Source organism: Coloeus monedula, assembly GCF_965178545.1.
Source record: "Coloeus monedula genome assembly, chromosome: 2".
In the NCBI taxonomy this organism is placed as follows: domain Eukaryota; kingdom Metazoa; phylum Chordata; class Aves; order Passeriformes; family Corvidae; genus Coloeus; species Coloeus monedula.
The window spans coordinates 89,080,012-89,104,257 of record NC_138782.1 but is presented as its reverse complement, the minus strand read 5'-3'; the positions used below and the strand labels follow the sequence as shown (position 1 = coordinate 89,104,257).

Here is a 24,246-nt window from a genome sequence, read left to right as displayed (position 1 = left end):
CACTGAAAAATTATGCAAACAAACATTACTCTTGTGTTTAAATTCCAGTGAGAGTGTTTAGCTGACCTCTGTTCCAATTTGACTCTCTCCCATTTTTATTCTGTAGTCATTTTTTACACCAAAAAAAAATCCACTTGATTGTAAACTAATGCTTTCCAGTTGTAAGTTTCGTATAACTAATGATACTTTTCTTCAAAAATTCAAATTTATCAGCTTGTCATTAATTTCCAGAACACAGACAGCAATACTCATAGTATAACCCCTCTTGCATGAGTTTCATTTTGATGCTTGAAAATGCAACCAATGTGCAGTGTCTCTTGCCAAAAATATTAACAAGATAACCTTGCCACTTAAGGTAGGTCCAAGTGAACTTAATGATTACCATAGCAAGTAAATATTAAGTAAATATAAGTATAGTAGCACTGTTGTCACAGTAATATACTAGTACAGTAATATTTATTATTTTAAGTAAATAATAAATGGGGGAATCATATAAACTTAATTTTATTGATCTGCCTGTGGCTGACTTTTCTACTATACTTTTAGCAGTAGCAGTGTGAAAATACTGAATTTGGGAAAAAAATCTGATTCTTACTTGAAGAAGACATAGGATTTGCATAGTAGATCGTGTCTGTTACTAATATAATGCCCATTGCATATTCAACTGTTACAAGAATAAGCACGGACCCAGTCGGAATAAGCCCACTGATGTCATCACACATGTCACATGTCACATATGTCATATACAGCCCTTTTCCCACTGTAATTTACTCAGTAGTCCAGCTATATTTAGCTATGTAGTAATTAAAATAAAATGAAAATTAACTGTTTTGCTGGTGTCTTATTTTCTGAAGATTGGTGGTGATGTGGTGGTGCTTTCTCAAAATGTCACCAAGGTGCCGGGTGGTGCCAGGGAGTTACAGATACAGCCATCCCAAATCAAGCACATCAACCTTAACGTATATTTCTTACATGAAATATGGTTGATGACTGTTTTCACCCCAGGGGTGTTGAAGAACATGTAAATTAAATAAATATTCTCTCTCCAACTGTGGATCTACTTCCTCATAACCCAACTTTAGCAAATTTACTCTAGACAAATGGCAGAATGGTCACCATAAACTGAAGTTTAAAGTAGTGAAATTTGTTATTCTGCCCTTCCATCAGTTTTTAGTGGAGAAGTCTTCAATTTTTCATTTTTACACCATGTGATAACATGAGAACTAAATTCAGATTCTTTTCATCAGATTGGAACACAATCATTTTTTACATTCTCATATAGCATGATATGTTCATTATTCCTACTAAAAAGAAAAAAAAAAGGCTCAGGTAACATTTTCACTGCATTTGCCATTATTAATGAGGAGAAAATGACTTGTAGTACTGTTCCACCACACTTTGAAAGTTGTTGGCATGGAAAGCTGAGCTTATCAGTGTAAGAGTTCAATTTGAAAGCTGGGTAGTTCAATCTCAGCAACACTTTTTAGTGAAATGGGAGTGGCCAGAGACACAAATCAGGTAGGGCACACTATCAGGAATTGAAATATCTGAAGATAGCCTGGATTAATATGGTGGAAGTACCAGACTTGCCTGATTACATGCTTTCCCCCATCTTTCCAAAAATAACAGTGTGTGCAGCCGTAGAAGCAAAACCAAAGTTATAGCAAAAAGATGAGCATTTAAAAGTTTCTGTAGTTTTGATATTACCCACTCATATAAGCACAAAATTTAATAAATATTGATATAATTATTAAAACACTAATATCAAATAATCAGCTACAAATTTATGCTTAATGATGCCCTCAATGCCTCAATGCATTTAAGCCTGCATTATTCTTGTGTTCAAATATCATATAAATTATTGAGAGATAAAATTTCTGTCGTGGTAAATTTTCAAACCTAAAGATAACTCAGAGGCTGGGGTGATGGTCTGCTAATTTTTTTTTAGTTGACACAATGAAAGAAGCCTGTCCTTTGCAACATTACAAATCTGTTCAGAATAAAGGGAAAAGGCAAGCTTTTGAAATGTTTTAGCTCCGTGAAGCCTCTAAGGACTTGTTAAACTCTCAAATGCAGCTTGTAAAGCTCCTGTTCCAACTCCCACTGAAGTTAGTGACAAGTTTTCTACTGACTTCAGTGACAGCCCATACTACAACTGCAGCTGTCAAAACAACTAGAAATCAGTCATAAGATCAGCCAGCACACAAGTATATATTAATTTTAGCAGAAATTATACTTTGGGCAGCTCAGAAAAGAAACAAAATTGACCTCATTGTTAGTGAAGAAATGCGTCTCCCACCATACTGCTCTGCAGAGGAAGTGAGAGCTGTCAGGACTCTGTTTTGAGCATTTAAGCATGTGAATTGGAACTGAAACTGTGAAACTGTGAAACTAAAAATAATAATAAAGAACCTTACAGAGCCAGTAGTTTAAATTTTATTTTAGCCTTCGAAACCAAATAAGTGCCCATTACATTTTCAAATGGTCTCATAGGAGGTAACTCCAGTTAGAATTGGTCAAGAACAATGAATTACTGAAAATTGCCCACACAATTAAGGATGGACCAAATACTAAGTATAGTTACTTAGGTGTAGCTGCTGCTTATTCTGTGTATTGTAAGAGTGATTAACCTCTTTATTCTGTAATTGGGCTTTTTTAATGTGTTCTTTGTAAGGCAAGTATACTTGTGCCCAAACCTAACAGACATTTCACTGATTTCAGCTAGGTTCTAATGCACTTTGTGAAGTGAACCTGAAAAGCAGGTGAATTTTGCTTTTACAATTAGATCTCTGTACCCATACAATTCAGTTTTTTGTTAATGAGCTAAGAGTAAAAAATAATTTGTAACACTATATAAACTTAAGACCAGTATTGCTTTTAAAGAAATTTTCCTGGAAGGGCAGGGTGGCAATAAAGGCAATGTCTAAACATTAAGAAAGAAAAAAAATTCCCTAGTCTTGTATCCTTTCACTCCCAGTGGCTTCCTGAAACCAAATTGCTTCGTGCCACTGTTTAGTGAGCTACTTAAACCTGTTTGTTACTTAAGACACATCTGTAGGGTCAGAGGCTTTTCAGAGCAGATGAAGCTGAGGACACATGATTCTGAAAAAAAAAAAAAAATCATTCTAGGACAGTCCTGCCACCATCTCTATATTCCCAGCCCCTCCCTTTTCCATGTGCAAACCATAGCATGCTGCATCTTTTGTTCCACTGTCATGCATGGAACAAAGGGATGAAAAGAGCAAGAAACTTCTTAAGCCAGCTTTGTGGCCAAAACCAGTGTATCAGGGCACTACAGTCTTTCAGGTGTTTTGTAGATATATTTAGTGTTTGTACCAAGATGCTCAATATCAATCCAGAGAATTCAAAAGCAAGTCCTAAAAACAGTCAAGAAATGAAATCTGCAGTCTAAGAAATTAGAACCAGTGCACAGTCACTGCTGTGCCAAAGCAGAAGGCACAGTTTGAGGAAAGTAATATTTGCAATGGAGTTTCTCAGGTGGTACAAAGGCTACAAAGTTTTTAAACAAATGTGAGCATGATATTCAGCAGTTGAAGTTTGGCAAATACCACAGAAAACATAACTGGTTTTGACTGGATTTTAACAGAATATTTTTGCTTATGGGTTTGGGTTTTTTAATTTGCTCTAGTACTGTGGAAAAACAGAGAATTATAGAATTATAAAAAGGCTTAGATTGGAAGGAACTTAAAATACTCTAGTTCTAACCCCCCTGCCATGGGGAGGGAGGCCACCCACTAGATCAGGTTGCTCAGTGAAGTATCATGTTGCAAAAGTCTCATTCCTCAAAAGGGCGGTAAGATGGGTGGTTGAACATTCCCAAAATGTAAGAGCAGTTTTCCTTGCTATGCTGTTCACAGCAGTAGAGTAAGGAGCTCTGCTTCTGTGACTATCTGTGGGAGCAGAGCTGAGCCTTGCTGCCTGTGGCCAAGTCAGACTAGTGACTTGTACCCCCTTGAGTGGCTTGAGCAAGGGGACAGATCACTTGAGGATCTCCACGAGGTTAAGGCAGGAGGCCAGTAGCAGTTCATTCAAACAGGATAGCAACAGTTGTGGAAGCAAAGAAAGCATTTAAAGTAGGGAAATGTGTGGATTACAAACTAATTAGAAGATTTTTGTGTTTTCCTTTGGACCTAAAATATCATATTCCACTCTATTTTTTTTATCCAAAGCCTTTGATACTGTCTTCCATGGCATTCTCCTGGAGAAGCTGTCAGCCCATGGCTTGGACAGGTGCACTCTTTGCTGGGTACAAACTGGCTGGATGGCCAGGCCTGGAGAGTGGTGGTCAATCAAGCCACATCCAGCTGACAGATGGTCACTAGTGGGGTTCCCCAGGGCTCAGCATTAGGGCTAGTCCAGTTTACTGTCTTTGCCAATGATCTGGGTAAGGGGATTGAGTGCACCCTCAGTAAATGTATGCATGACACCGAGTTGGGTGGGAGTGTTGATCTGCTGGAGGGCAGGAAGGTTCTGCAGACAGATCTGGACAGGCTGCATCCATGGGTCAAGGCCAAAGGTATGAGGTTCAACAAGGGCAAGTGGTGGGTCCTGCCCTTGGGTCACAACAACCCCTGCAGTGCTACAGGCTGGGGCAGAGTGGTTGGAAAGCTGCCCAGTGGAAAAGGACCTGGAGGTGCTGGTCGACAGCAGCTGAACATGAGCCAGCGTGTGCCCAGGTGGCCAAGAAGGCCAATGGCATCCTGGCCTCTATCAGCAATAGTGTGGCCAGCAGGATGACAGCAGTGATTGTCCCTCTGTACTCAGCACTGGTGAGGCAACACCTCTAATTCTGTGTCCAGTTTTGGCTTCTCACTACAAGAAGGACATTGAGGTGCTGGAGCGAGTCCAGAGGAGGGCAATGGAGCTGGTGATGGGTTGGAAGCACAAGTCCTGTGAGAAGCAGCTGAAGTAGTTGGAGATGTTTATCCTAGAGAAAAGGAGGCTCAGGGGAGACTTTATCACTCTTTATGACTCCCTGAAAGAAGGCTGTAGGGGTCAGTTTCTGGACCACCCAGAGTTGTGGCGCAGTCACCATTCCTGAAGGTGGTCAAGATATGCCTGGAAGTGGCACTGAGTGCCATGATCTGGATAACAAGGTGGTGATCAGTCAAAGGTTGGACCTCATGATCTCAGAGGTCTTTTCCTCTGACATTCTGGAATTCAGTGATTCTGTTTCATTCAGCTGTCTAAATCCTACAGCAAAACTGCCTGGAGTTCTTAATAACAAGAAACAGAAATGTTAATCATTAGCTGAATTTGAAACACTGAAAGCAAATAGTTCTTTTTTGCTTTTTGCTCTTTTTTTTTTTCCTTTTTAAGCACATATTCCTGCAGAGCACTGAACTATTAGTATTATTAGCATGAGTACTTAAATCATGAGCATAAAATAGAAAACTGAATGGAATGTAAAATTCCCATGAGTACCATTATGGAGAATAAAGTAAGCTGTAGATTATCTGCTAAAATGCGTCTTTTAAACCATCATTCCAGGGAATGTAGTACACAAATTAGCCATATATCATAAGATAATGGATCTTAATGTGTTTACATTTTAAATAAACCACATTTCTGTATCAAGATTGTTATGAATTTAACCTTGGTGTTACTGGATGGCCATCAAGAGTTTGAAACAGAGTGTATCTGAAAGGTTTTTTTTTGACAGAGCAAGAATCAGGAAACTGGCATTTTTCGTCAAGAATCAAACGATCCTGTGGAGTGAATGGCTGAGCAAGTGAGTGATAGACTGTGCACACTAGGTGGGATCTACAGCAGGAGAAATTTACATGAGGCTGATTTTTTCTTATTTATCAAGAACTCGTTACCACAACTCGTAATACTCAGTATTTCACAAATTACCTATTGCGAATGAAGATGGAGTGGATTTTCTCTGCAAGGACTGTAGGAACACTTTACTAGCAGTTAACCTATTTTAGCCAGCTTCTCTGGAAGAGAAGATAAAGCCTTTAAACTGAGTCCCAGTGTGTCCTCCAGATGTGCCCATTGTGGAATTTGCTGGGAACTTGGTACCTCTTCCTATTTTAGAATATCTGCTTCCATGTGTTGTCCTGAAATGGGTAGTCTACAATCCCTGACCCATGGCTATCTGATGACCTAGCCATGCAAGGATCAAGCAATTTTGAACAGGGAATCTGCATTTCATTTGAAACAGGAAATTTAGCTCTAGTCAGATAGTGAATTAATTTGGATCATATTTTTTTTCCAATGTCCATACTGGCAGCAGTTTTCCTGGAACTCTTAAAGATCCTGTGACAACTACTGCAATCTGCAAGGTGCTCTGGATTTTCTCACCAGACAGAAATTGGTACCTGAGAGTAAATGTTATATCCACTTCTGCTTATTTTTTTCTTATATTTATTTTGGTAGTGACTGTCTCTTAGCAGCCACAGTTGCAACCTGAATTCATGCCTTATTTCAAGAGTGCTGGCCTTGCTTTCTCCAGTCGCCTGGTGCAGCAGATTTCCTTGGTGAGCAGACGTATGCTTATGGCTGTATTAACTGGATGAAGTTACAAAATTTTCCTTCAGTTGCAAGCTGTGAACTGTGGTCTTCCAATGAGAGAAAAAGCTTCTACTGTGAGAATGTATTTTTAATTTTATCTAAATCAATTTTTCTTATTGTTGTTGTTTTGTTTTACTTTGAGGTAAGGCTTTAATAAGACTGACTTAGTCAAAATAGTACATTAGCTGATGCTGAAAACACCCTTTATGACTCTGCTGTATAAGACAAAATAATTATTTGACAACTGACACTGTGTGTGTGTTCCTAATTTCCATTAAAAATTAAGTTTTAACTTCGGAACAAAGCAAAAAAGTTGTCTTGGAGAGAAAATACTTGAAATCATGGCAGCATCATTAATTTCTGATAATTCTAAATGAAAGCATATTATTTGTCAATTTACTTTTTAAATTGTTTTGTATAATATCATATTATATCTCTTTAATATACATTACCAGTTACCAGCACGATATAATGTTCTCTGTTAATATCCAGCCTTTTTGCCCAATTATAGTGTAATTTATTCAAACCCTGGCATGTACCACTTGGCAAGGCAGCCTGTGTTGCAGCTGTTGCGTTTTTCCCCATATTACAGTCTGTACAAATACTTTTTTTTATCCTGTTATCATGCATTGGCTTTCACAACTTTGAAATAGTAGTGCTGTGAAGTGCATGAGAAATTCAGAGTATAGCTTTGAGCTTCATGTAAATATGTAACTCTGCGCTTAGGGACTAGAATTGAAAATAACAGCTAAACCAGCTGAAGAGTCTGCTTGGCCTGTAAAATGTGTCTTGAATAGGATTCTCCAGGTTGGCTTCTATTTTATATAAAAACTGCATTCACCTGGGGATTTAGCAAGGAGAGATAAACAATGCACTGCTAGTAGAAAATTTAAATTTATGTATAGGTGGAGCACTGTTTTCATGAAAGACATTTGGAGAATAGTTCATTTGTCCTTCATTATATTTTTATAAAAATGGTTCAAAGCAATAGTTTTTAAAATAAGCAGTATTTTTTTCTCTTTACATAGAAATAGAACCTCTCCTATAAATAAATACCTTTTGAAAATTAAATATACACCTTTTTTCTTTTTTTTTTTTTAACATGGGCATGGACACATCTATTTGTAAATATTAATATAGTATCTGGAAGCCTGTTGGAAAGAGCTCTTTATAGTTTTCATGTGAATAAGAAACCAAAAGACAGGATATGACTTTTCATGTTCAGACCTTTGAGCAGAAATTCATCTGTAAAGAAACTTCCATGCAAGAACAGGGAGATTCTAAAGCTGTTGCCAAGTGGTAGATCAGGCCCCAGACTGTTCAGCCAAAAAAAGAACCTTCAAAAGCTAAATAATTTTCTGAATTGATGAAGGCAAAACTGATGTTGGTTGTCTGGTAAGATGGTGAAATACAGTATCAGCTGTGTGTGATAGTAACAGCAAAGTAGATGACATAATTCCCCACTGAATTGCAGAGCCCAAATCAATTCGTTTAAGAGCATGAAGCATCTTAGACTGCAGAAACAAGCAAAGCCATGGCAAAGGGTAACGCATCAGCCACTCTTGTTGTCTGACTGCATCACCTTTAGGAAGGAGAGGTTACACAGAAATTTTTTCTCTTTTTCAAAATAGAATTTTTTAAAAAAAAATTTTTAAAGCATTATTAGACTGGTAGACACTTATTTTGTAACTTAACCCTTCAAAAAGTGCTTCTGAAACCTGCTGTATATTTTTCAGGGAGCTGCTGTCTTATTTTATGGATATAGCTCATTTACAGGTCCATTTCTGTGACCCAGACACATTAGACTTCCAGACTGAACTACTGTTCAGCTCTATCCCTTCAGAAGGGGAAAAATAAATATCAGTTTTTTCTTACATTGTAGCTACTGGTTATACATTATACATCTAGCTTTAGGTAAACTAACTGAGCTTGTATTAGGCCATTAGCCAATTATTTTATTAAAGAGAAAACATTCTAATGGATTTATTTATTACCAAAGGAATATATACTTCCATAAATATTTACTTTGCAACCAGTGTAACACCCACAACATGGTACTGTTCATGAGTACTTTTACAAAGTTTAAATTATTAGGAACCCTGGATCATCTAGTGCCAAGCCACCCTGTCATGGGCAGGGACACCTTCCACTAAATCATGTTGCTCAGTGCCCCATCCAACCTGACCTTGAACACTTCAGGCCTGGGGCATCCACAACTTCCCTGGGCAACCTGTTCCAGTGCCTTGCTATCCTCACAGTCACAAAATTCTTCCTAATATCTAACCTAAATCTATCCTCCTTCAATTTATAGGCCCCTGTTATGTGCTGGAAGGCTACAATAAGGTCTCACTGGGCCCTTCTATTCTCCATGCTGAACAATCCTAACTCTCTCAGCCTGTGCCCATGGGAGAGGTGCTCCCACCCTCTGATTGTCTTTGATCGTCCTGCCCTCCTCTGGACCCACTCTCAGAGGTGCATGCCCTTCTTACGTGGAGAATCATTAAGACGGTGGTGCTGCAGGTGTGCACACACCTCTAACTCCTTTTTATTCCCCATGCTGCATGTGTTTGCACAGAAGCATTTTGGCTGGGACCCTGATAAATCTTACTGGCTGGAGTGGCTGCTCTTCAGGTGCTCCTGCTGACCTGCTATCCATCTCCAGGCTATGGGCATCTATGCCTATCCCTATCAGGGCATCTGACCTGCTATCCATCTCTATCTATGGGCATCAAACTGGTTGGAGTGGGATGGACTGAGGTTTCCCTCCCTTGGCAAACTTAATTAAAAGCCCTCTTCACCAGCTTGGCAAGAAGAAATAAAAGTTTAAGTTAGCAGTGACAGGTTTGGTTCAGCAGATGTGCTGCAATATGGAAAGAAATACAAATCTTGGTCCTGACAGGATGGGAATTTCATGGTCAGTGAATGAGAAGAGCTTACGCTCTACCCAAAACAAATTTGCTCTCAGGATTTATTCTGTTTGAAAGTTAAGTGATGGAAAGCCAGGTTGGAAGTTTCTTATATTCTCATTATTTCTGTAAACTGCAAATAAAACTGCTTGATCAGATCCCTGGAGAGCTGAAAGAGCTTGGCTGAGGAATAAAGAAAAAGCAAGCCATGCAACTGAGACGGCAGGTTCGAGGGAAGGACAGGCACCTGTTAAAGTTCTTTCTGATAATAAAAATTATCTAACTAAATATTATTTATTATTATAATATTTATTATCTAATAAATATTATCTAACTGATAATAATCCTCTAATCTTTTATAAGTATTTTTAAACTATGATGGTACCTAACCAGCTATTTGTCACTACACCAAAGATTCAGAAATCACAGACCCAGTTTCAGACAGAATTCATACTTTCCTAACTCTGGCCTATGATGTCATGTTTGTTTGTTTGGTAAACTTGAAATTACCTACCTCAGCTGAAGTAGCCCTATTTTTTTTTCATCCCAGTCTTGGCTTTGGTTTCTTTGTTTGCTTTAAAATCCATAGCTGTTTAACGTCAGCGTCTACCAAATGCAAAATCAGGTGAAACTGAAAACCTCATATCAGAAGCATTTATTTGTGGGAGTATTTGCTCTGAAGTGTTGCAGAGCACTATGAAGCAAGCACTATTTTTTAGCATCAGGAGAAGCTCTTCACAGAGATAATTTTAATATGTAAAGCTACAAAGTTTTATTCTACTTTTATGGATTAAAGTGGTACTGTCAATGGTCATGGCTGATAAGCCAAATTTAAAAGCCTTTATTTAATCTTTGCTACTTAGCTGGCTTGTTTTGTAAGCCAGTGCAAAACCCCCAAAATCTAAAAATTAATTTGACTGATTCATACTTAATTTCACTTCCTCCCACCCCAAAGAAGAACTACACATTAACTCTAAGAACCCATCCTTCTCCCATAAGCATTAAATATAAGCACCTTTCAAAAGGATATCAGCTCTTTCTTAAGAAGTACCTTCTGCCTGTTCAGGGACCAGGAATTCTCCTAACAATGATGTGTGTTCTCCTGAGACTTCCCTAGCACTTCCTGACCTCGGGCATTCCAGCAGCCCAATCACCATCTAATGAGAATCAGGAAAACACTGCTAATTGATTTAATGAAGGATGTTGATTTACTTCAGATGAGAATCTGCTTCAATAAATCTAGAGCCACTTGAAAAAGCAAAGATACCAGATCACATATTAGTTTTTTGATCTGAGATATATATTTTATGCACTTTTCTCTTCTCCTTTGACATTCTGACTGCATGGGATTACTTTTGTCTTCTATAAATTGGTTTATCTTTGGAAGGTAGATGGGAATGGTTAATCATCTCTGTGATTTATGTGGTTGGATATCAGTATGTTAATTTTGTCCTCCATAGATGGGTCATGCAGTATCTCAGTGCAAATCCCTTATTTTTATAAGTCCAGACTGTTCCAGTCAGATCTCCAAAATATTCTCGGCGAGTGGGGATATGTGGTGGTTACATAGCTGTTGCAGTCATGGCCTTCTCATGCCTAGGCATCCTAGGAATGTAGAAGCCCATGACCCAGGGAGGCCAAGTTTTGGTCTTAGATGAGATCTTGGGAAACATTTATATGTTCTTTCCATGCATCTTTTGGATTACAGCTTTCAGTATTCTCCAAGAATATTTGAAATGATCTTGTTTTATCATGAACAACTTTCCATATGTTGTTTGTGAAGATGTCTCTGGAGCTGGGACATCACTTGTTACTGCTGAGGGGTGCAGTTGTCGAAGCAGGCAGCAACATTAACCCTGTCTGTGCTTTGTCACTTTCCATAGGATATGTACATCAATATCACTTTCCCTATACTCTGTGCAGAATCCCACAGCATTGGCTGACTGGTACTGGCTAATCCTAATTCCTTCTGCCCCGTGTTCCAATCTGGCTGCACAGACAGCAGCTCTGGTCTAAAAGCCTTGTGGCTGCCTTGGTGAGATATTGTGCCTGGGCACGTGGATCTCACCAAGAGGCAGCACATCTTTCTGAAGGCAGGCACTACACCTGTCTGACCTGGGCTGTGTGAACTGGGCATAATGTGTGCTGTGCCAGTCAGACTATTAGCAGAGGTGCCCAAGTCTGGCTGAAGGTATAGTCAGCCATCGGGGAAAGAGGTAAGCACACACAGAGGTGAGGCAGAATTTCACCAAAAGAGTGCCTGAAAATCTAAAATTTGGTGTGATATTTTTAACTTGAGATTTTTCTTTTTGTCTTGTTACTAGCTTGCCATTGGTCTACTTAAGGGCTTTTAAAAAAGGTCTCCTTTCTCCTGGGTGCTGGTTCTTGCATTAAGTAAAATGATGCTCTGCATTGTACTGACAGTCCATTTGGGCTTTCTTAATGGAAAACCCCTACATGAGATTTTTACCTTTTTTTGTATTTTCAAGAGGAAAAGCTGTGCCAAATATGTTGCCAGATTTATTCATTTAACTTTCTGTGACAAAGATAATTGAATTCATAACTTGCATCCTGAATTTCTAGCTTATGTTGTGATTGATGCAGTAAAACTGGTGTCAATTCAACAAATTCCACACTTATTTTGCTTCTAAATAAACACGAACATAAAGTTAGGCTGAAAAGAGGAGCTGTGTGATTCAGGATTATGAGATTTGCCATTTTAACAGGCACCCACCTGCCCATGCTCCTGTCACTAGTGGCTCTAAGAGCACTGGGTAGTTCCCATATTTTTTGAACTCTTGCTCCTTCCAGCTGTGAACCCATGGTCCAGAAGGTATAGGTTGCTTGAGGTAAAAAAACAATTTTCCCTACTCCTTTCCCTTCCTGCTGGCACCACCTGGAGCAACATGTTTTCTTAACTTTCGTGGTAAGATTCTCACACTGTACATCCTTTCCACTTTGATCTTCTCAGACATGTAATTTAAGCTACCACAAAAGAGGACACAGTATGTATAATTGATGAGAAGTATGTGTAAGCCATTGGCTATGTTAGGACTCTTATAGTGGACTTGAGCACTCTGCTTTGTTGGTCTCTGCTGTAAATTATGACTATTTATGCTGAAAAATTACTATAAAAAAAAGGTCTATCAAGGAAAATAATATCTATAATATTTCTGTTTATCATAAAGACTTCACATTTACAAATATACTTTTAATAAAAATCGGCTTTTAAATCTTTAAAATTAAGTGTATTCTGGTAATATTTTAATATTTTATTTTCTTTACAACAAACATGATCTGTCCCCTTTCTGAATGTTATTTTATATTTTCATTGCATAATCATTTGCTGAAATGCCAATACTACATGGATGAAAGCTTGTCAAACTACTGATAGATGTTAATAGTATACTGTCAGTTTTCTGAGGATAAAGGTGGTGTAGGAGTGCAATTCACAGTATGCATATAATTTGGGCTCTAAACTTATGTTACTTAGAGTTGGATTTCTTTCTTGATTGGGAATTTTGCATTTAAAAGAATGAAGGAATATGAGTTTTTCCCAGTCATAGCTATTCCTTTACAGTCTTCATCATGTGAACTGTTATAATTTTCTTGGTTTTATTTTTTTTAATCTACACAAAATCTCCATTTCCATTTCTTTATTTTATCCTCATAAAATGAATGTATGTATTTTATAGTCACCACAGTACTAGCAGTTTATATGACAAAATAAATCTGTTGGGTTTCATGATTTCATTTCATTGAACAATTTGCTAACAAAGGATAGTATTCACCCTAAAGGTCAGCGCAATGTTCTGTTCCTTGTTAGCTATTTTATCAGAACTGCCCTTCATGTAAATCTAATTGATAGTCAACTTTGAAATATTGATGTTACCCAAAAAGGCTTTGTGGATAAAAAGGTCACATTCTGCCTCAGATACGTTTGTGATACTCCCACTGACAACAGTGGGAGTTCTGCACATAGCACATGGGACAGAGGCTGGCCCTTAAACCATTAATTCTCAAAATTGAAATAAATAAATAAATAAATAAAGGCAACGTTCCAAATTCTGAGTTTCTTACTGCAGGTTTCACTTAGCCTGAACCCTCACCATGGATCACCATCATTTTATTTGAGAGAGAACTTCAGAAAATACTCACCAGCTGATGCAGTATTGCTTCTGGTTCTTGACATTCAGCCTGTCTGCTTCTGGGATAATTTTTAGTAGGAATAAACTTAGAAAGTTTAAGTGACTTGAAACAAATTCTACACTCTGCTTTCAAAATTAGACGTTGAATCTAAGACTCACTGAAAGGCTGTGTGCTACTAAATGTCAAAGTCATCCTTTAGTACAGCTTAGTCTGCTAAGCAATGTCATTTCAAGTGTTAACCCTACTTCTTATTTTAAGCATTTTGGGGATTCTTGTTTACAAGCACTCTTCGAAGCAATAGTTAGTGCTTCTGCCATGGTACTTCCATTATATTTACTGTTGGTTTTAGGTAATATTTGGTGTGACTTCATAGAGGAAAATTAAGAACTTAGGATGTTTAACACTTTAGAAGATTATTCATTATATTTCTGTTGGAATATGACTAGCTTTAATTGATTATTGTTATTGATCTCCATGGATCTTGAGGAACTGTGCCTCTCTCAAACTTCCAGCCTAACATATAGTGAACATATCAGGTTAGAAAGTCACTAGAAATGAAGCAAAACTAGGTAAGTGATTTTTCATTTTGCAAGCTTAAGTCAGAATGCTGTAATGCAATGCTTTCTGGCATAAGCATTTTGAAAACTTTCAGGAGGGGTATTAATAGACTTTAATAATGAGAACAGAGCTGTATTTCCCATCCACAAACAGATAAGAGTGTGCAGTTTTGCCTTTAGGGCATTACATCGGGGGTTGGACTACATGACTTTTAAATGTCCCTTCCAACCCAAACTATTCTATGATTCTAGGACATGTGTGGAACTGAGGAGCTGAAAGGAGGGTTTAGCTGTCTAGTCTGAAGAAACTGACTGTATTCATGCTTCTGATAATATGTACAGGAATTAACTACAGTTGTTAATGTGCTGCATCTCTGTTCCTAAATGGATGGATTTCACACTCCACTTGGAGATTTGTCATTGACTTGGGTAGAACCAGAAATTCACCAACTGCTTTATGCCCATAGCTATTTATCCTAGGCTTTCTGTCTGACCAGAAAAGCAGCTGCTGTCATTAACTTCGGTGGAATGTGCCTTTTGTGAGTAAAATCCCTTTTAGCAAAACGTGGCAGGACTCCATTTTTCTGTCTGTAAATTCATTTCATAAAACTGTAAATGGAAACTTTACCTTCAAATTTGATTGCTGAAACACAGGGGAGGAGTTACAATTGAGCAGAGAGTTATAAAAAATGTTGTGGCAGAGCCCTCTGCCCCCTCAGACAGGTTTAGTTTAGACAAAACTGTGTTAGTCTATATAAAACTGTGAAAGATGGGATTGTACAGGATCAGGGATAAATATAAATTTTTAAAGGGGAGCCAGAGAGCTGGCATTGCAGAAAAGATACAAAGGCAGGATCTAATAGCTTGGGGAGTTGTATCAATCTTAGTTGCACAGATCTTCTTGACTGTTCCATCTTTCTTTGCCGTCCTCTGTTTAGCCATCTGCTGAATGATACCAGAGTACATCAGGCTCTATTATCGGTGTTCATAAAAGAGTTTGAAGAATCTTGAACACAAAAAAGTCACTGCATGTATTCCAGTAACACAAACACCAACACTGTACATGCAGGTATATTTGAAAAAGAGGATGAAAAATCAAGAACTTGGAAACTTTCAAATCTCTTGCGGCACACAAAAGTATATTTGGCTTATAAAATCGGTTATACTTTCTGGAAACAAGGTAGTAATGAAAAAAAACAAGTTATCTAGAAAAATATTAGAACTTATGCTTATGTTCCGTTAGTTAAATTTCTAAGGGTTTTCTGTAATATAAATTATGTCATACAACATACACACTTACTCCTTGCTATTTTTCGTAGGGGGGGACATTAAATACCAAGAAACAAATGATTCCATCTCTCAGTCTCCCTATTAGATAGCAACAATAATGACAGGAATAGTCTTCATTAACATACTCATGCTGAATTACATCCTCAGGCTACTTTCTGATTTTAGATATACAAGGCTTCCCCAGAAGTCCAAGCTAATTTCTGTAGTTAGCAGATTTTTAAATGAGAAGGAATGGGCAGGAACAAATGCAGTAAGTTCTGAGTCTGTCTGCTAAATCTGCTGTTTGTCAGAAACCTGTTTTGTGATGATTAATCCACAATGAAGGACAAGAGTATAGTGCCATTTTATGGTTCCTGGCCTTCTGATTTTGAATTCTAACATGGCAGGAAAACTGTGTTTGTAGTAGAGGTAAGCTTTAGAATTGAATTACTCCTAATATCAGTGCGTGAGTAAGTTCAGGGAAGTACCTGGAAGTGCATCTACAGGTACAGTATGACCTGGCATTTCATAACTTTTTTAGTGTTCTTCTCAGTACAACTCTGCATCTCCTGGGCATTTTTGTTATAACTCTTTCTTGTAAGTTTTTTTCTATTCATTGGTGCTTCTGACACACAAAACGGAATTTCTCTTTCCTTACCAAACACACAGCCCGTTTGCATATAGTAGTACACCAACATAAAGAAAACCTTTTGCTCAGTTTTGGGCTTTCTAATTGCTGATGAGAGGAGGAAATGGCTTAATGTAGATTTCCAGACTGAAAAATTACTGTAAATAGCCTTTAGAAATTCTGTGTTTATCACTCAGTGACTTCTATATCACATTTTTTTCCTTTTACAATAAGAAATGTTTACTGCTAACTGCCAACACTATGTGTGTGACCTACAAACCTAAAGTCAAGTTGGATTCTGTCACCAAAAGCCATCACATCTCATCTTTGACCCCTTACTTAGTGATATAAGAGACAGCAGAATTTATAACCTAGAACTCAGATAAAATAAATATATTCTCCTTATAGTATGTGTGCATCCTGGTAGAGTCCAGCTCCCTTTTCCATGCACAGATACTGAAACAATTGGCAGGGCCAACAGATGCACATGAATACACAGAAGGAATCATCCTATTATTAAAGAACTTTGAAATAAAGGTGTCTCACAAGGACTTTTGCAATGAAGTTTTTCCTTTCCTTCTCTGAACCCACCTGTTGTTTCAAAATGGGGCTTAATATCTCCTTTTGTAGGCAGATATTGCAAGTCATAAGGTTTGGAGTAATGGTTCACATCTATTTGTGGAACAGGAACGCATGGAAACAACAGATTGTGTAACAGGGCCCCATATCTCCAGGCTGCCAGGAAAACATATCAGAGCAGGACGTGTATGGAGTCATCCACATCTTCTTTCTGCTCTTGGAGGACCTGGAGAGACTGTGGCACCACAGACATTCCAGGAGGACACAAATTACAGGTTGGCAAGTGCGGAAGAAATCACAAGTGGAGTTCAACTATTACACAGGCCAAATAGCAGTAGGAGCTGCAGTCAGCCAAGGAAACATCACCTGCTCTCAGGGCACATAGGTGTTGTCCTTCTCATCTTGTACCTACTTCTCTGCATTAAGCCTGTATATTTATGTCATAGCAGAACTGTAGAATTCTGAGAGGCAAAGCATGGCATTGGAGGAGAGGTTTGGGAAATAGATAAGTGGCAAGGATTAGTTACGGAAAGAAAAATGATGGTGAATGCCTCACAAAAGAAAGTTGAAAAAAAGACAGATGGAAGTGAAATATTTTGGGAGTATGATGCAACATTTTATTAGAATTAACTTTCTGACTACATCTTCCACATTAATCTAAGAAACTGTCAGCATTTTGTGTCCAACATAGAGAAAAGCAACAAAACCAGACAATGAAGTATTTCTGAAAAGGTGTTCACAGGGACAAACCCTGTGCTCCAGAAAATAAACATATGGAGATGTACTTTGTTATTCCACAGTGACAAAGAAATTGATGAAGTGTCCTGTGTAGTGAGACAGAGCTAGCACACCATCTGCTAAGCCATAGGACACACCCCTTTTGGAACCCAAAGTCTGCCCAGGAAAACTGTAAGGGTGTGAATAATATTCCAGCATGTGAATTATATATACTTCACCAGCATTGTGCATTGCAGATAAATACTGAGCTGAACATTTTTTTTCATAGAAATTTCTTACTATTACAAATTAAATGGTTTCACATTCATGGTAACAAATATGTTTGTGATTTTTTTGTGCTCAGCACCTTCTTCCAGATTGAAATAACAGGAAAGATGATCTGGAAGGAACCTTGACACCAATCAGAGAGAAATGGCCAAGCTGTGTTCAGAGCTAACCTGATTTTAACTGAGAAATTTTTGTTCAGATTCCCCAGAGATCATTGATGCTACACAAGAGAAAATTTTCTACCTCTTGAGTGTAAAATTTCCTACATTTGGGGTATAAAATTTAATTCAAGATCATTGAGAAAAGGGATAGAATAGAAAATAGGAGAAAGGGAAGCAGTTATCTAAAGGAGATTGTGCATGTTCCTAGGACAGGTGCTGAGAGGAGTGATGTTAATGTCTATAAATATACCCATGGTAGCTTTAATTCATTTATTTTAAGTCCTGATGGACTGAAGAGCTTTCAGACTAGACTTCACAAGACCTCACAGGTCATTTGGTACTTGGGCTTTTGATTCTGGGCTGGGATTTGGCAGGAGACATTTACTGCAGTGACTGAAACAAGCTGCATTCACGGGCTCTGTGTATATGATATCTTAGAGAGGAGAGGGAAAAAGCAGCCTGTCTGGAGCTGATGAAGTAAAATTAAGATTTATGAACTGAGTAATTTGGGAAGGTCTCATTTTGTATATATATTATGACTAGCAATGCTGAACTCCTACCCAAGGGCTCCAGAGTGTATATAACTTAGTTCTCACTGTGTGTGCTGTTATTCTGTCTTGATAGATGAAGACATGGAAACAGAAGAATTGGATATGCCCTAGGGTATTAGGAAACTTGGTAGCAAAACACTGCAGAAAATCTGCCAATGCTTTCTTTCCAATGACAACTGCAAACTTCACACAGGGGTGGTCGTTATATACCTTACTCACTAGGTCCATCTGATTTATGTAGTTTATACCTGAGTCTTAACAGATGCATCAGATCAGAGCCATGCCACCATCTCTGTCAGGCTTCCACATATTTGCTTCATGATTTTTCTCTTCACTCTCATCTCCTGTATCTTTCAATACTTCTTTAATGAGCACAAAAGGTGGCTTCAACAGGGTGGGACTAGCTCAAGCCAAAGAGCTTAGGTGGCCAAGGCCATCCAGACTGGTGTGGTGTGAGGTGTTGTAGGACAGAAGGAACAGGGAGAAACACTGGAGCTATGCAGGGACTGGCTTTTGTAAAGTAAAGGAAATTCCATAATATCAGTTTTGTGCCAGAGATGCTAATAAATGATTTTACAGTTTTCTGTGGTGAAAAGAGATTGCAATGTAACACAAGTGACTTATCTTGAAGTGGAATACTACAGAGTACTGTGTTTCAAGCAGAAACAGAAGACTATTTTTAAAATTAATTTTAAAATACAAAATGAAAAGCAAGAAAATTCTTGTGGGATTTTTATCTTGGTATAACTATTTCTTAGGCTATAAATGAAATATGTTTGGTTTTGGGGAAAAACACAAATCCATCAGCAGAAACAATAGGCAGAGAAGGATGTTTTGTCCTTGAATCACTTGTGCTTTTCTATGTAAAGCTATATTTAAAAGCATTTAATGAGAAAAAAAATCTGTTTATGGATTCATTTGATACCAGGTGTCAGTGAGGAATGGTCAGCTGCTGTCCAATGCCCTGGCTTTCATTATTGAGTTATTTAAATACGTGTATGTGAGTTCTAGAGAGAATTTTCATGTTTATTGAGAGGAAAAAACATCTCAGATTTGGAACATATGGTTTTTAGTTCTCACTTCCACTTCAAAATCAAGGCTGTATTGTGTTTACAAAGGATATCTGATTGGAAACTGCAGCAGAGGTCCTACCTTAGAGGTGAAATGTACCTTTAGTTCCCAGGGGGATCGAGCAAATAGGTCTGCCTTCGCTTTAGTAAAGTGATCAATGAAAAGTAGCCTGAAGAAGAAATGTAACTGCACCCAGTTGATGCTTGAGAGGAAATAGAGGGGACCTTCAGATTTTACTTGTGGCTGTGAACAAATCTCTCAGGGCTTGCTTGTTAGTGTGTCTCAAGCAGCGCAGTAGCTCTGGCATGTTTGTATGCTCTGAATCTCAAAAGAGAAGTGTAGAAATTTGTGTGCAAAGTATTTGTCTTTTGTATGCAGGTAGGAAGCCCACAGACCCTATAACCAGACAAATTCCCCCAAACTGGAGATGCTGTATGCTGGTATGAAGCAATAGTCCTACTGGATGAATCAAAAGCTTGAGCACAAATGATCAACCCTGCTTGTTGATCATTTCATTGATATGAAAAAAAATCTATATTTTAGCTCTCAACTCCATACTCCACTTACTACTTTCCAATTCCATTTTTCCACCATTTTTTTCAACTGTTGTTTCTTATCAAACTATACCATTTTGCTTGTATATATTAAGATCTATCACTGAATTCTGCTAAAATACAATTAATAAATGATCATAAAGCATATATTCTATAAAGCTGAAGGAGCTTTCTTCTATTTCCTTTTTATTGTGTTTTTATTTTTCTTATGATAGGCTATTCTTTGATTTATTATTTTTCCAGTTCTAAAGATATCATTAGACTGTGGATATTATTCTAAATTTGAAATATTTTATTCATTAGTGCGTAGGATAGGAATGGACTTTCAGAAATAATTGTTGGCCTAGCTAGTACTGCTGATAGGATATTTGGGTCACCATCATCAAAAATATTTTTTGTGTGATTGGGTCAAGCTGGAGTTCCTAAGTGAGTTGTACAATTCTCTGTGTTAAACTGACACAGCAGAAGATTGCCAGTTTTTTCTGTGGAAGCTATACATGCAGTAACAGAAGACTTACCCTCTGGAAACATAATTGAGCAGTACAGACAGGTAGACTTGTCATCCCCCTCTAGCTCACCTACGGGCTGTTTAGCAGAATTTTCTTTTAAACCCATGTCTTTTTTTATTTCATACCTGGTAGATCAATAGATACAGGCAAGTTTTCTAGACTTTCTAGTGGGTGACTTCTCAAAAATTTAGTTTAGTTATGAAAGATGCCACTGCAGACAGTCTTTTACTTTTGTTATTAATCAAGATATCCTCCATGTTAGCCAGAAGGAGAGCACGGTCTCAGGTTTATTAATGATTTCTTCCAGATATCCTCTCCTCAGTCTGCTATGGTCTGTCAAGACTACAATGAGATGAGTGCATGTCAATACCTTCAGACTTACGTCCACTCAATATAGTGAATTTCATAATGAATGACAAGTGCAGACAGAACAAGGATTTTTTCTGTGGGAGAAAATAAATATTATAGAGCAAAACTATTGTATGAATCAAGTTACCTTTGCACAGCTTTAATATGACATAGGAACACAAAACAAATTACGGACAACTGTTGAGCTTTTGACGGGGTACCTTTCCTTCTCAGACCAGGGTAAGAGAGCAGAGGAGGCTGCTGTTCTGCTAAGTTCTTTATTTCATAGTCTCATAGCTTTCTTGAAGGCAGAGTTCGAAGGGGGTTACATGATAAGGCCAAGCAACAACAGCAAACAGCAGGCAAAAACAGCTGCTGCTTCTTCTGTATGCTCTATATGCTCTATACTCTATATGCTCTATACTTCATATTTTTTCTTACAGAAGTGTGGATTATATTTGCTAACTGACCAATAAGATTAACACACAATTCTAGTTTTTCTTTTCTTAACCTATCCTGGTCTAATTCTAACAGTTGTTAAGTCTTACACAAGTGTTACACATGTATTACACAGATTTGTGTATACAGTTTCTATCAGTTCTTATTGTTTATGTGAACACTATAAAAAATGTGAACAGTGTAATTCTATCTATATTTTGTCTAAGTAAAGAATTCTGTGAAAAGGTAACACTGCTGCAGCAAGAACTGTGTTTAAGGTCTCTGCTATAGCTTTTTAATGTTTAAGGCACTTAGCATGTATTTCTACTTAAAGTTAAAAATCTGTATTTCTGTTTCGCTTTGGTGTGGCTTCACGTATCTCAGCTTGTCCAAAGGTTTTAATTCAACCCCTGTGCTTTGGTTTCCCTCTGGGCCTGAGTCTAGAGGAGCTTTCACTCCAATAGACAATAACTGAGTAATTTGCATAAATAAAAGTCCATCACAGCTAATTTAGCCTGATTCTAAGAAATAGTCTGAATGCCCTATGTCTCTTACCTCTACTTTTGAAATACCTGCAGCTACCAGCCTTACTGAATGACTGTTATTTCAATTTATATTCTGCTTTCTTTTAAGTCCTAGAAGATTATTTTAAAATTCTATTTTATAACAATCTTTAGTTGTCAAAATAAACATTTTTAATCAATGTACGGAGGTAGAAGATACCTTATATTTCTCTGGAAAGATCCAACCTGCATAGGAATTTACTTTCCTTTAGTCAAATTCAGACTACACAGCACCAAGGTCAAAACCTAGGAGAATGGTGAAGACTTGAATTTTATTAAAAGAAAAGGTGAGGATATAAGAGCTGAGTATATTCCTTAAAACAAGCATCTAAGTAAAAGTCCATATATCATTAGTATAGGCAGTGTGAGGAAAGAATTTTAGGGCAAGAAAGCATGTCATGGAAGGCCAAGAGTCACAAGATATCCCTGACTGTAAACATTTCAGTTTCTGGCTTTGAACAGCCATTTAATGCTGTTTCATTCATGTAAGTACCTGCATGCTTGTATGTTCCACAGGACTTACAGACTGTAGTGGAATGACTCTAGATAGCTTATGGGGGTAGACAGGATCATTCCATGCAAGTGCACAGAGATGAACATTATTAAATCTTGGGGTTTGTATTATCATGATATATATTTAAAAAGCAAGGAAGGAGATGTCTTCAGTATGCTGCCCTGAAAGTGGAGATAAGCACTGCAAAAGCTCAGACATACCATAAGATGGATTAGGTCCATCTTACAGCATAGTCAAAACTGCTGAATCTCTCTTCAAAACTGCTGGAAGAAAATCCGATTTATATGGATTGCTACATCTGTTTGTTCATTTAGTAGAGTTGTAAAGCGTGGACTGTTGATAAGAGAAGTTAAAGATACAAGAAAGCTATTCTGATGAAGTGAAACTATTCTAGGAATTTTGGTGGGGTTTTTGTGTTTAAAACATCACTTCTTACTAGACTCTTCAAAAGTTGTTTAGGCCTATTATGGAATGGAAATTTATTGGCCATGTTGCCAAAAAAGAACAGATGTCTTTAATAAATATTTGTTAGGTACTTGGAAGGGGGATATGTATCTATTACATAAAATCTGACAGCAGATTTGAAGCAGTATCTATGGGGGATAAAAACTATTCCCTTAACAGACCTTGCTGGCTTGCTCCGTGTCCACAAAGGGGAAAGAGGTTTCTACCATTTTGGTGGCAATTCCTTATAATTTTGTAGAATTTGGCATAAATGCAAAGGAATCTGATGTGCCACTGCTTGAAAAGTTTGAGTGGAAAGAGCCAGCTGTGACTGGAAACTTGTTATCTTGATTCCAGTCCTGGGCAAAGTAACTACTGTCCATGAGTGATTTAGTGCGAAGAATAGGGCTCAAGAATAATTTGTCTGATAAACCTCCCATTGAAGTTGTCCAGGAGACCCAGCTGAGTCAAAATGTTTCTAGTGGTGATAGAAGAGATTCCAGAGGTAATGTTTATGCTTTTCCAATATTTAGAAGAACACAAACAAAAAGAAACCCCAGTCTGCTGATAGATAACATGTCCTGATGTGGTAAATAGCGATTAAAATATGCAGCACTTTGTGTTCAAAAATGTGCACATCCTTATAAAAGCAAGTACAAATCCAGATAAGAAATTTAAGCTGTAGTTGTAGAAATTGGTATCCTGAAGAACAGAACTCTGAAAAAGTTATAGAGATCATTGTGGAAAAGTGATGCAATATGAGGCAAAACCACTAAATATTTATACACATATAGTCATATAATACATGTTTTGTGTGTCAATTCATATAACATTCGTATCTATGTGAACACATACATGTATGTGTATAGTATAGATAGCATATAGAAGTGTATAAATCTCCTCAGTACATATTACCACGTATCATATGCATGTATGTGGATGCTTACCCTACCATATAATTAAATATCTCTATATCAGGAAATGTGTAAACAGAGCAACAGTGAACAGAAGTGAAGGGATTTCATTTGTGTGAGGTTAGAGGGGAAGGTAGCTTGGAAGGTAAGTCACAGGCAGTGTGGACCTTCATGGGGGGAAAAAAAAACAAGTTATTGATGAAAGCTTTAATTAAGTAAGCCCTATAATAGTGCAATATGTTTTAAATTATGCCTAAGTCTATTCCACAAAGCCTCTTTGCTTCTGTGCATGTCAAACCAACCTCAAGGAATAAGCACAGGTTGTCCAATTAGATTGAAGGCATTGTAAAGAGAGCTCCCTCTACTTCATTTTCTTTAGAGAAATAAAGACCTGATAAGAACAAAATAAAGAAACAAAAACACCCGGAACACAACAAAACTATGACACAGGTATAACATTTTTTAAAATGGAATAGCATTCCAGCACTAACCTTCTGCTGGACAGGATAATGGTAAAATTGCTTGCCTGCTGATATGCTCTAAAAA

General features: G+C 37.6%; 1 protein-coding gene across 5 annotated transcripts in view; it reads left to right on the top strand.

Moving 5' to 3' along the window:
• Positions 1-24,246, top strand: part of KCNQ5 (potassium voltage-gated channel subfamily Q member 5) — a 284,393-nt gene that overhangs the window by 131,975 nt on the left and 128,172 nt on the right. Inside the window, exon 1 of one of the 5 annotated variants that reach the window (XM_082302867.1) lies at positions 6,418-6,614. The exons of the other annotated variants lie outside the window; for them this stretch is intronic. The gene's annotated coding sequence lies outside the window, so the exon portion shown is untranslated. Of the gene's footprint in view, positions 1-6,417; positions 6,615-24,246 lie in introns of those variants that run through there. 5 annotated transcript variants of the gene reach the window in all.